Source organism: Sylvia atricapilla, chromosome 1 (genome assembly GCF_009819655.1).
Source record: "Sylvia atricapilla isolate bSylAtr1 chromosome 1, bSylAtr1.pri, whole genome shotgun sequence".
Classification (NCBI taxonomy): Eukaryota; Metazoa; Chordata; class Aves; order Passeriformes; family Sylviidae; genus Sylvia; species Sylvia atricapilla.
The window spans coordinates 62,988,207-63,000,284 of NC_089140.1; the positions used below are offsets into that span (position 1 = coordinate 62,988,207).

General features: G+C 43.4%; 1 long non-coding RNA gene across 1 annotated transcript; it reads right to left on the reverse strand.

The window, feature by feature from the left end:
* Positions 1-1,871: 1,871 nt before the first annotated feature.
* On the reverse strand, positions 1,872-7,147 carry LOC136367659 (uncharacterized). Its single transcript, XR_010744730.1, has 2 exons — positions 7,003-7,147; positions 1,872-3,986 (listed from the first exon to the last, which is right to left on the reverse strand). It is a non-coding gene; the product is annotated as an uncharacterized lncRNA (long non-coding RNA).
* Between the last annotated feature and the right edge of the window lie 4,931 nt (positions 7,148-12,078).

Consider the following 12,078-nt stretch of genomic DNA (forward strand, 5'->3'; position numbering starts at 1 on the left):
GTGACTGGAAAAAGAAATACATTTTCACATTGCTGTAACTATAATGAAAAATAATTATTTAAAAAAATCCACATCTGGTTATGGGCAGAAGCAAACATGGTGACAAGATGCCACAAAACAGCTCGTGAAATTTGAACATAAAGATGTAAATGTAGAGTACACAGAATCACAGAATGTTAAGGAATTGGAAGGGACCTTAAAGATCATCAGATCATCTAGTCTCAACGCCCCTGCCATGGGCAGGGAAATCTCCCACTAAACACCTCCCGCTAAGAGGATGTTTACGGCCTTATCCAACCTGCTGTTGAACACTGCCAGGGTCGGGGCATCCACAACCTTCCTGGGCAACCTGTTCCAGGGTCTCACCATCCTCACAGTAAGGAATTTCTGTTTAATATCTAACCTGAATGTCCCCTCTCTCAATTTGTACCCATTAGTCCTTGTCCTAGCACTACAGTCCCTGAAAAAGAGTCCCTCTCTGGCTTCCCTGTAGACACACTTCAAAAACTGGAAGGTTGTTATGGGGTCTACATAAAACCTTCTCTTCTCCAGACTGCAGAGCCCCAGCATTCTCAGCCTCTCTCTGGAGGGCCATGGCTGGCATGCATGCTCTCATCCTGGTAGACACGAGGTAGCTTTTCCTTCTTCCACTGTCTCTCCCCTCTCCAGAGGAAAACAGACACACAAACTACCTCAGGACCGTGAAAAGCCAGTCATCTCTGGTTAACCATCATTAAGAAACCATCATGAGAGAGCCATGCAAAAATAAGAAATGTCTGCATGCTTTTAACCAACTATTTTACTTTTCACCAACTTTACTACTAATATTCTGTAAGAAGTATATGATTCTGACATGAAAAGACTTTGCGAACATTTCAAGAAAGACAGAAAGCCCATTTCAAACATTACAAGGAGAGGAGGGGCTTCACCCTTTTTTGGAGTTTCTCATGCAGTTTTCTATAGTCCTTAAAAATGCTAAAATCACAGTTAAAGGATATGTGCTCTGTAAAATTATAGAATCATTTAGGTTGGAAAATATTCTAAGATCAAATCCAACCATTAACCCAGAACTGCCAAGTCCACCATTAAACTCCTGTCTGGACTATCAGAGACTTAATCTAAACGTGGGACTAGATTTAATAGAAAAGATCACTTACAAGGCTTGTACTTGAGCTAAAATCAGGTTTTGAACTCAGTTCAACTGCGAAGACTCTGTAAGGCTGTTAAGACTCACTGCTGTTCGCAGTTATGGGGAACTACAGGTAGAAAACCTGAGTTCTGCACCTCTTTCTCTAAGTAAGCATTCACAGATGGCGACAGCAGAAATAATTTCATACCCTTTTGACGCATCTCAAGATGCATTGTCATTTAAAACAAGTCCCCCAGTACACATCAGGAAAACAAAACAACACAAAAAAATTTCAGTAGACCATGCTGCTGAAGATGTAATGTCTGCTCTGGGCTGGGTTTGTTCTTGAGGTTGGCAATTCCCTGGACAACAGGACTACAAGATTCTTGCCACCTCTAGACACTGGCACAATGTAGATGTTTAATGCCACATGCCTGGTGCACACAGTACTCATTCATCAATGTCCTACGTGCAGAAAAATATTTTCTGTGCTAATTCACAATGATGGCAGTTAATCCTCCATCCCTTACAAATCTCAGCAAAATCCACTTAGCTTGGAGTCAGGCATATTTCAGGAAGTATTTGTCCTCTCTGCATTGGGATTGAGAGAGACATACAAGGGAAGGAATGACAAAAAAACTGGAAGTCTAGCAGGGCTTGGGTAAAACCTCAGAAATCCTGTAGGGACGTGAGAAAAGCCACAAGCTTCTAAGGAGAGCGACTGGTAATTAAAACCTCGATACAGCAAGTCGTTTGAGTTTATTTAAATAGATACTTAAAGATAAACGCAAAGCATTTTGCTCAAACATTTTGAGGAATATGATCCTTAAGGAAGATTAACAAGTCTTTAATAACACTTGTGTTATGAAATGTCACTATAATCAAGCAGTAAATCAATAGTACAGTAGCACATGCTGCAGATCACAAGGGCTGTGTTTTGCTGAACAAAAGAGAGGGCAACCTCCTCATCTCCTGTGACAGTGATGCATGTTATATATACCTACACCTTTCAAACAGTGACATTTTTGGTACCACTAGTCACCCATGAGGGCCATCTGTCTACATGGGAAGGGGTAGCAATTTTTGCTTCGAATTACAGAACCTTCCAAGCAGGTTAAATGCAGGACTCATCTCTGCTAAAGGCTGCCTATGACCAGTGCACTCTCTTGCTTCACATTCCAGCTCCCCACGCCTCCTCCCTGCTCAGACCTGGCTCAAGGCTGCTTGGAGTGCTCAGGGGGCAGAGGAGTCACAGATGCTCCCCCGGCTCAGAGCTGCAAGGGGCCAGCTCTGCCCATGTCAAAGAGCCAGAGAGAGGATGCCCAGCCAGGGCCAGTGGAGTGGGGTAAGGGCAGAAATACAGGAGCAGAGATTTAGCCTAAACTGGAACTGTCAGGGCTACATCCTGGTGAGTGAGATAATACATGCATTTCCCCTGCCTGGCCCAGACTGAATTAGCACATCTGGGGCCCACATTTACTGCTGCTTTGGAGCACCTCTGCCATTAACACTAAAAACACATCCTGGAGGACATCAGGGCTTGAGATGAAGGAGGTGAGAGGGGAAATAAGACACCTTGCCTCCCCCTTCACCTTGTTCCTCCCTCCTCCCACATGGCTCCGAAACACTTTGCAACTTGAATGCTGTCAGTCTCCTTATGAACAAAATGTATTTATAGAAACCCCATTGCTGAGGCTCAATACTTTAATGGGACCAGATGTCGAAGGACATGGAGTTGATAAAATAAAGCACAGACCAAGAAAAAGGGTCAAAATTATCTGCTGCCAGCAGTGAGAATTACTGCTTCCCCAACTTCCATGGAGCAGTGCCAGTTTACCTCAGTGAGAAGTGGGGTTGGCAAGCAGGTACAGACGTGAATAATTAGGCTGAGTAAGCTGTTCAACCAAGACATCTGCCCTTCACAGGAGAGATTTTTCTGGAAAGGGTTAATGCCTTGTCCTTTGAAATGCCACATGGCAGCTGCAGATGACATCATATTTTCTGCCATACTGTTTTATATCAGCATATACAAAGCATCCAGGGAGGACTAAGCACTGCCTGAGACTGTAATCAGAGCAATGGTCAACATTATCACAATAAAAGACATCATTTAGAGATTTCTTGATCTTATGGTTGTGTTTAAAAACAGGGATATTTTAAAATATCAAGGCGTATGCAGACAGAGCAAAAGCACCAAGGCCTCAGACACATTTCTGGTGATCAACCCACAAGAAACACACAGATCTTAGGTACACATGTGAAACCACCTGCTTTCAACTAAAGCCAGCAGCTCAGGAAGATGCCAGGGTATGTAACCAAAGGATAGGATACATATAGCTATATTTTGGTACTATGCCGCAAAGCCGAGGAGAAGCAGGTTAATTAAAATTCGTGTGTCATTTCCATCTCCTCTGCATGTCTACAAGACTGTTTATTCTCACCATCTGAAAGAGATTCTCACCATCTGAAAAAGATATTAATTGCTGCTCTTGGTTCGTGAGAATAAACACTACAAGAGATTAAGTTCCCTAGTGAAGCCTTCTCAGTTTTGCTTTTAAACCCCAATGTAAGGGCTTGAAAGGGCTGCTTTTATCTACACAGCAATTGGCTCAGGATGCAAGCCTAAGGTGAAGTCCATTACCAGCTGTCCACCAAAATTTTGTTGACAAAGACTACATCATCATTTGCTGCCCGTTTCTATCAGTCACAGCTCAATGTAGTAAGAAGATTTTGTCCATAGATTAGGTTTAGGCTATTGGCTTCAAGTAATCCCCTTTCTTCAGTGCTTGTGCCAGCACTGTGGTAGTTGAAGTGCTCAGCAGCAGGTAGGACCCCAAAACAAGATCTTGCACACAACCTGGAGAGACACAGTATGGAGAGAATGCATATGCTAGCTCATCAGTATTTCAACACTGATGCAGCATCAATGCTGACATGGGGCCTAACAGACTGTGCTGCTGCACAGCTCATGGTGCATCTTCAGAATCGCTCCTCTCCTGCCAGGATTATCTACTACCTTGTAGCAACAGAGAGCACAGGGTTTGGTGGCGATTCCTACCCGCATGCCAGAGATCACCGGGTGGCACACTCAGTGGCAGCCCAAAGCTAGCACAGTATCCATGAATGGTTTGATGTCAGCATCACTTCCAGTGTGTCTGTAGGTGTGTATTTTTAGGTCCTGGGTGCTTAGACTTGTAGAGCCTGACAGTATCTGTGGTGTGAATGTTTCCCCTTTGCCAACGTCTCTTCTATCCAGGCATTCAAAGTAACTACAGCAAAAAACAATAATGTGCTCCAGCTGGATGGGCAATGTCAGTCCCTGAGCTCTAGGAACATGAGGCCAACAAAACTGGACAAAATACAAAACTAGGTGCAATCCGCCTACTGTCGGACCCCAACCTACCTTACAACGAGGCTGAAGCTCATTTGGAGTCTGGATGGAAATGGTGAGGCTGCAGTATGGAATAACACACCCCCAGATTTCACTGATCCTGGCAGAGGGCTGATCTGCAGCCCTGTGATGTGCTACTGAAACAAATAAAGTAGGAAAAATCAGTGTCCATGGCAAAGTGAGATGCTGTAGTGAAAAACAACTCTTATAGGTTTTAACCAGCCCAAGTACTGTGTGTGTGCTAATGAGCCATCCAGCTGACAGCAGCAGGGAGACTATACACGACTGGCCGAAAAAGTTAGGTTACACTATTCATAGACCATGGTATTTCAGAGATTTAACCAGGAACACCCATATTACAGAACATGTAGCAGCAGGTGATGAAGGAGATTAGAGAGCCCTTCGGCAACAGCATGAAGATTAGACAAAGAAACTGGACTATGTTGCCCATGCAGGAGAGTAAGGAAGAACCAGCAAGCATGCATCTTCAACAGGTCTTTCAGCTCCTGGAAGAGTTTTGGCAGGGCTGTACATCAGGCTTATACTATTTTCAAAAATGAAATGTCACTACCAAATAATTGGAAGAAATTCCTGAAAAACAAACAATACATATTTTTAAAATTCCTCTGAGACTTGCCTATGAATGTAAAAATTCAAAAGCAGTAGCTGATAGCCATTTGAGTTACATATGGTGTGGATGAAATGGAGTTCAACTAAGCATAAAGAACAGGAATTACAGTGGCATACTTTCAGCCAAAATTTCCAGGAAAGTGACAGGGACTATAAATAATGACTTTCTAAGAAGAGAATACTTCTCAGTTAATGGTATTTCTTTTGTCTCTCAACCAGTTATTCACCTGAACACTTTAGTTCTCAAGAGATCTAGAGTGATGCAAAAAACCTACCTCTCTTGCAGCATCTGTTGACAAAAGCTGTACCTGCTGTAGAGGCAACACAACAAAACAAATTTGGCTTCAGTGCTAATTTGCTCACAGTAAGTGTCACTTGAGACAAAAGCTAGCTAGACCTGGAGTAATAGATGGCAATCTCCATAAATGTATCCAAACTAAATACTTCGGCAACACTGAAAGGCTGTGAAAACTGATGAGAAAATACACAGAAGTCAGAGTATCATCTTTTGGGCATTTCTGCATGAGTCAAGTATATTCAGGATCTTCTCTCTCCCCATTTTTGGGGGTATCTAGACTACATTCATTTTATGCACAGCCCAAATGCTAGACTGCAGCTTTACAAGTCACACCTGTTTTCTTGCATATATTGCCTTTCTACTACTGCAAAAATACTAGACTGGATTGATAGGGTGGGGAAACAGTACTTTGTACCCACCTCTGACCCACAAGAAATGAACAAGATTTTTGCCTCTGACTTAGATACAGTGGGAAGACACAATTACTGAGAAATAAAGACATACATTATATTTGAGCACGTGTACCTCTGTTACACTGGCAGCATGAATTGTTGCAAGTCTCCTGGGCCTATTTCTAACACAAACACATAAGCCAGCACTACCAAGTGCAAACAATGACAATTTAAAAAGCCTAATAAATCCTTGGGCTTTTGAGTAAAAGAGAGCACATCAGTGGTTTACTAATTAATGTATGGATGCCCTTGTGAAATGCTAGGATGTCTCCAGAAACTCATCATGTATACTTCAATTTTCCCCAAAAAGTTTTGGCTGTATGACACATTGAGAATACTTAGCATATTTATCCTTACACCTTACAACAGTGCAACTGCCCTTATTGGCAGCACAGTGATCAGATACTAAATCCCATCCATCACTTTGGAAATGTCACTCTAATGCCAGCATGTCAGCTCCAATGCACAGCCTCCCCCAAGGATACTCTAGCCTTTGTACAAACAGGTATTGCAAAGACCAACTTCTGAAAATTCCCTTCAAGGGAATTCACCTCAAGGCAAAGTGGTGTTTATTTATTATTATCTTTAGAGTATTATGGATAGTTTTTGTTTTGTTTTGTTTTTTTAATTAACCATGACACCTTTGTCCCCTAGAAACGATCGTGCTCAGAGTTATCCCAGTCCACAGGGAGGGTGGCGGTCAACTAGGAGCCAAACGACAGGACATTTCCAGAGTCCCTTCCCCTAAAATTCCTGATTGATAAACACAGTTACTTACATGACTGCAAGGCATGCTGCAACAAAACATATTTTCCCCCTTGACCAGTGGAACACCTGGGCTTGCCCCCAGGTGTCTGTAGACACCAACCCTCTACCCATCAGAGTAATACTGTATGCATGGCAAAACTCCAACAAAGAGCACCAGGAGCAAGGTTAAATACCAGTCAGGGAGGTGCAACACCAAATAAAAGGTGAGATCCAGTGGGAGGAGAAAGATTACAGCAGTGCAGGATCCTGGGGTGCTCCTGTTACACACACATCCTGAGAGCTCGTCTGCGCGTTTGGTTTTAATTAGCATTTGTTAACATATGGAGATATTTACCCAGAAGGAAGGTCGGTGGAGCGGTTAGCAGAAACAGTGTCTCTCCCTTTCCCTCATCCCCTTCCCACTGGGGCACAGGGGCCAGCGCTCCAGCTGGTATAAATCTGTGGTACTCTGCTGATTTACACCAGCTGAGCATCTGGCATCAAGACATTTCCGATTGTTTATAAAAAGAAGAGCAATGTGGTGTGCTACTTATAAATCTCTCTCCTGAGCCAAGGTTGTGGTCCTCACCTGTGTCCTGCTTGGCCATGTTCCCCCATCCCATCACACCAACACAGCCAGGCCAACTCCTGGCCTCTCTCACATGGAGAAAATGGCTACAGGATCCTATCTCACATCAAATCTGTACAGAATGGAGATGGGAGAGAAGGGGTGAAAAATTCCTGCTCCTTCCCCCCAGCCACTCAGGGAGGATTAGTTAGCCAGTGTTTATAAATTGCCCTGAAGAGGTCAAGTGCAGGAGTGATTGGTGTCAGTTTCTCAGCACTACTTTCAACAGTCGACCACGGGTTACTTTTAATTTCTCTTAATAACTGAACAAATGGCACCAGGTGTCCAGCCTTCAGCTTGCAAGGGCACGGCTCGGCCCTGTGCTGCCATCCCCTGTGGTGCAAGAGGCATCACCTGGTTTTAGAGAGGTCCTGGCAGAAGGCAGCACAGGCCCAGCAGAGAACTGCCAGCTTAGCCCCACTGTACCCCACCTCACCCTGTGCTTGCTCAGCTTTCTGGCCCCTTATTAATGCAGGGGGATGTCTTTCCCCCTGAGCCTGGTGGGACTGGTGAGTGCAGGGGAAGGAGCATTTGGGCTTGCTCTCCCCAGTCCTCACCACCTCCCATGGCTCAAGCCATGTTCCCACCACAGCCATTTCAGTTCCAATCCCACCTGCAGCTCTTGTCAGCAGCTTCCCCAGGGACAAGTGGCAGGAAGGTGGGCCATCCCTTTGCTTTCTTGCAGACCACATCTGTGCCGTTGCACCAACACTGTTCCCAACCATTGCCTTGTTTTATTGAAGAAAATGTTGTTCCCTTTATAGCACCTAAGAAATGTTCTTCAAAATTGTCCAGCACTCACACCTTCAGGCTAATTGGGCTTCTAAATTGACTTGAATTCCTTTTCTTGTCTATCTTTCATAAGGAAAATCTGAAATTTATACTATACATATTTCATTTATATTTAAAACTGCATTAGTTTCAAATACAGATTCAGTGAGAAGGAAATTGAAATAAAGTTTGATATCATAGAATATTTTTGCATTGTGGAAATATTTTGCTGCTCCATCTGCACTCTTGTGACAAAAACGACTATGCCAGGATAACATAAGGTCACCCATGTGGCAGCAACCACTGCCTCTGGAGAGAAAAGAAGAGAAATCATTTAAGGTGAGAGCAAAGAAAGAAAAACAATTTACTCAGCCACAATGAAAATGGTCAGTCTGGATGGTGCCACAGACATCCATCGGGCCAGGAGATAGCCTCTGTCACAGTAGGGGGCAGATCTTGCCATGGGTAAATCTGGGAAAGAACAAGAACCTAACCTGCAGCCACCCCATCTTCTCCAAGGCCACCAGAGCAACTTTGTGCAGCTCTCCTGTGGACAGAAAGCCAAGGAGTCACCTTCCCTCTGGATCCCACGATGCTGGGGCAGCTACTGCCAAAGGTGGCATCACAATGCTCACCTTATCAGTCTTGCTTCCTCAGAGAGGCAGAACGATATTTGGCTTTAAAGCACATGAGGGTGCAGCCAGAGCCCTGAGTCTCCTGATGTCCTTGGGAGTTTTGCTGCTGCCTTTAACAGCCAGGCAGTCAGGGGGTCACTGTGTGGTGCTTAAGCAGCCCCTCTGGAATCACAGCCCTAGACTGCAATTAGCGCTGATTTATTCTGGGTGACTACAGTTCAACACAGACCAGTACTGGTCTGGCTGCCACAATTCATCCTTGAGATTTGCCAGTGAAGGCAGCAATTCTTTTGATCTTCCTAACAGAGAAAATTGGAGAGCTATACAATCAGCCTCTCTTTCTTCCCCACTGCCATTTGGATATGACTGCAAGCAGTCTGAGGGGAAGTTCTGCTGGGAGCAGACTGCTCCTCCAGTCCTGCTGGCCACAATAAATGCTCCCAACTCCACCCCTGAACATGTCAGACATGTAGAGAAAAAGATCTTGAAATAAGAACGAGGGTGTTGCCTGGGGCAGAAAGGATGAAGTGATAGAGGAACTCCAAGTATCATTTGACTATAAAGCAAATTGTTTTACATAGCACAGCTCAGTCTAGCAGGAATCAAGGATGAGTGAAACTATTGTCTATGATCAAGCACACAGCAGGGTGAGCAAAGAGCCTTAAAGTGTCTTTCCAGCTCCTTTCACTTGGAGCTGCTTGTTTGTTGCCCCTCTGGTGCAGATCAGAGGGGACCATGGCTGGGCTGTACTGCACCAGCTCTAGACAAACACAGAAGCAAGCGCTCAGCAGGATACAAAGCACATTGTCTGCAGGAAAGGAGCAGCATCCAGGACATGTATCCTGTACAAAGGATCCACTGAGATGGTGGTCGTTTATTCAGGCACTCCACTGTCCTCGTCCTGAGGTGTTTTCTGTGTGCCCCCAGGCACTCATTCAATCTGCAGACAAGATGTGACCACATGCCAGTAGTCAATGCAATGACAACCCTTCTAGACTGAGAGTGAGGGACCACAAGGCCCTTCTGAAGAGGGACAGGTGGAAAGAGAAGCCACCATCCCAAGCAGGGGGTTAGGCAGTGATGCTTGAACAGAAGCACAGGCACATGAGCGGGGTGTGAGCTCCTGCAGCAAACACAGCAAATCGGTCCTAGGCTCCCGCCCCCCAGTATGGTTGTGATTATTGAAAAGCAGGGGAATACCAGCCATGACATCTGTACAAACATGCCACAGGAAACCAAACTGCAAAGACATCAGCAATCAAGACCAGACTCTAGGTTTGTTTGTTCAGATATCAATATCCACTAAAGACAGCGCCGTAATTGGCACAGCAGCGAAGGCTCCCAGGGCAGTGGGGAAGGTGAATAGGCCAAGGTGGGCAAAGAGCAAACCTGGTCCCTCTGGGATTCTCTACTGTTTCAAGAACAACTTGTGAATTGTTGTGGAGCAGGGCATAACCAAATTAGTCTGGGGAAGAGAAGTGTCACATAAACATGTCCTGGTCAGTGTCATTCACTGGCATATTCACTTGACATTCATCCTGAAGCTCAAGCCAGGAAGCTGCCAGAGAAACTGTTCAGCTACAAGCTCTTGTCTCTCCTCCTGAAAACATCAATTAACCAAATAATCACTTGCAACCAGAACTGTGCCTCCTGTTCCTTGTGAGTCGTGTGAAGTATAAGGTACACTTTTCCCACCAACGATAAAAGTTTGTTTGTCCATTTACCTCAATGTTTAAACATTTATCCTATAGGGGATTTCTTCTTTGGAGGTTAAAATAATGACAGAGACCAGAATTTTTCAAACAGTTCACTTAACATGGATCAAATGCTCTGTTCTTGAATCTTGGATGGGAGTTAAACATCATACCTACTATAAGACATCCAGTTATAATGCAAGCATTAACATTTAGCATACATTTACTCAGAAAAAGCAAGCCCATGCAAACTACAAATATCTTAACTTCAAAAAATGCTCATTTAAAAACCTCCAGGAGGAGACTTCCTTTAATGCTCTGAGTGCCTTGAAGTCATTCACAAATTAACAAGCACACAGTATGAATAAACGGAGTAGCTTAAGAGGGGCATGTGGTCTCACCCTCATGGGGGCAGGGGACAAAGGACCCTGATCTTCTGCATTATAAGACTATTAAAAAAAATTTAAAAAAACCCAAACAAACAAAAAACCAACAAACAACCCCAAACAAACAAACAAAAACAACCAAAAAAAACCCACCAAAAAAACAACCACAAAACCAAACAACAAGGCTGCAGCACACATTCCTTCAGGGATCTTCCACTTTACCAGACATCCTAAAAATAAGGGGAAAATTCTGATTTTTCTTTTATTTTTTCATCCACACAGAAGAAAATCCATCTCTTCTTCATACTGTATGTCTCTGTAATGCATCAAGCATCAGCAATCAGCACATACAGCCATGAAATACATTATGAGATTAGTAATAAAAATATGTATTTGTTGCTAGAATGCTTCCTTTTGCAGCAAGACTTCAAGTAAGTTAATCACTTCAGCAAATATTTCAGAACATCCTGGAAACAATGGGACTTGTGTGCTATGCCTTGCTGGGCCCTCAAGACGTAAATATGAACTTTTATTTTATTAGCTCCCAGAATCAAGAAAATAGTGAGCAAATGCAGAATTCACCAGATTTCATCAGATTCCACTAGACTAGAAACAGACACACTGACTGAAACCAGCAACAGTTTAAAACAGAGAAGAAAAACTAGATTTTTTACACAGCAGGTAAGGAATTTCTGGAATATGTCCCTGCCTTGTCTTCTTCCTTGTCTCTCATGGGATATAAGCAATGCTGCTTATCTGTTTATCTTTCCCAAATCTCAGCTATCATCATTCCCTAAAGTAAGAAAACTTGCACAGCCAAGGAAGGAAATCTACCTTCTGCAGAGAGAAATGTGGAAAGCTGAGTCACTTCAAAAATTAAATAAAATAGTGAAAAATAGATACAATAATATTTCTCTCCTGTTTTGGATGCAGTGGAAGGAACCTAAAAATAACAACAACAACAAACCCTAAAACCAGTTTGCTCTAGTTATGATAATCCAGGCATAACATTTACATGAGAACATAAAATACAGCACACAGCTGTAAGTAAAACAATATGTGTGTTCCTGAATAATGGGAAAATAGCTTGCCAATAAGGATATATTTTGAGCAAATGAAAGATGACCTGGAATTGACTCTAGAGTAACAACTTGATTACTTATAAAAATAGGAGGTAGGGGAAGACAAAAAAGTAGAGGAAGCAGTGGTTGGAAAGAGCTTATGTTATGTGGTATTTGATGTATTTACTTTGAAAAGTTTCCTTTTGATGAATAATAAAAACAATGCTGTAACAGCCATCTTCATGCCAAAAAATAA